The sequence below is a fragment of the Lepisma saccharinum genome, chromosome 10, assembly GCF_977018435.1.
Source record: "Lepisma saccharinum chromosome 10, izLepSacc3.1, whole genome shotgun sequence".
Taxonomy (NCBI): Eukaryota; Metazoa; Arthropoda; class Insecta; order Zygentoma; family Lepismatidae; genus Lepisma; species Lepisma saccharinum.
This window is the reverse complement of record NC_139238.1, coordinates 51,974,042-51,975,629: the sequence shown is the minus strand read 5'-3', so window position 1 is coordinate 51,975,629 and position 1,588 is coordinate 51,974,042.

The following is a 1,588-nucleotide window of genomic DNA, read 5'->3' as shown; positions in this document are numbered from 1 at the left end:
GAATAAATGTAGATGAGTAACGTTTTTTGATTTGCTTATTTCAACATAATGTTTTCAACTTTGAAGGCTCTCAAATGCCTTATACTTACAGTGAATGAAGGTTTGATTTTTTCCTGATATTCCTTGTTTCCTGCAAACCAGCTTTTTGGAGCCGTTCAGAGACAATTTTCTAAAATTTTAAATGTTGAGAAAAATAAGTGTGTAAATTGCACTCAATAGTGCAAACTGAGGCAGAAGAGAAGCAACCGAATTCTTGGCTGAAGAACTTTCCAGTGCGGAAACTCAAATAGGGTGAAGGAGGACGACCAACAAACTGCGGGAATCAAAATTTTCTTCTTTAATTTGTTTATCGTAGTTTAATGATGAATTAATATATGTGCAATTGTAATATAATTAAGCCTTGTTTCCATATTAAAAACACTAAGTTGCTGACCAAGGCAGTTTTAAGATAAAAACACTTAACACGTAACGTTTCAACCCTGATACAGTGTTTTTATCTTAATAAACTGCCTTGGTCAGCAACGTAGTGTTTTTAATATATGTGATGTACGATTTCATCTCTCAATCTACATTTCATTTCTATGTAACTTAAACTTTAACTTTTATTCAGATTCTTGCTCTTATCCTTAAATATGTTCATTTTATACAGTGCAAATTTACGTATCTCGTTGGGACGTCTTCCTTTGAAGGTTTCGAGAGGAAGAGACTCGACAAAACTTATCTTACATATCTCCCGAATGATACAGTCTGGGTGCAGACCCCGAAGGTAAATTCTCCGAAGCATGTACCAGGAATGGTATTGTCTAGAGTTGGCAACAGCCTGATATATAAAGTGCAGTTGTTCGACGGATCGACACGAACGGTACACGTCAGGTGATTACGAAAACGTGAGTGTGAACCAAACCCCTCATCAACAGATCTACCTGATCCAAACCTTGAATCGATACCAGAAGGACAACCGGAGGATGTAGAGGGAAGAGATAACCAAAACCAACCATATACAGAAGTTGGGCACACACCAATCAGAAGATCGAATAGACTTAGGAGACCTCCCGATAGATACGGTGAGACCAGCACTTAAAACAAAAAAAGAGACTCCAGGAGGAGATGATAGACGCATGATAAGAGGAAGAAGAAGAATTTGTATTCTATAGCATGTTATTGATTGGTTGTTATATTAACCGTGTGTAAGGTATACGTGAATGGCTTCCAGGCATTAAAGTTATGTTGTTAATTTGAACCTACGTGAGTAGTGTAAATTAGTTGTTTTTAAGTAATACTTGGTACAAGCCCTTTTTTTTATGGATTTAACCTCAGTGGTAGCATATTTTGACGATTTTTTTGTTGATTTTATAGCGTTTGACGACTTTTCAGTGCAATTTTCATTGCATCTTATTTTTTTCCCACTCATACTTGGTACGAATGCCACGATCTTACGCGATATAACTTAACCTATTTATTTTTTTGTGCTAAACTACACGAGAGCCTCTACGTGCTTTGACCTACTTAGAGAGTAGGTGGAATGCTTCGTTCTGGGAACGCCCTTTGACCTACTTTTTATTTTACGACGTTTTACGGACTAAATTAA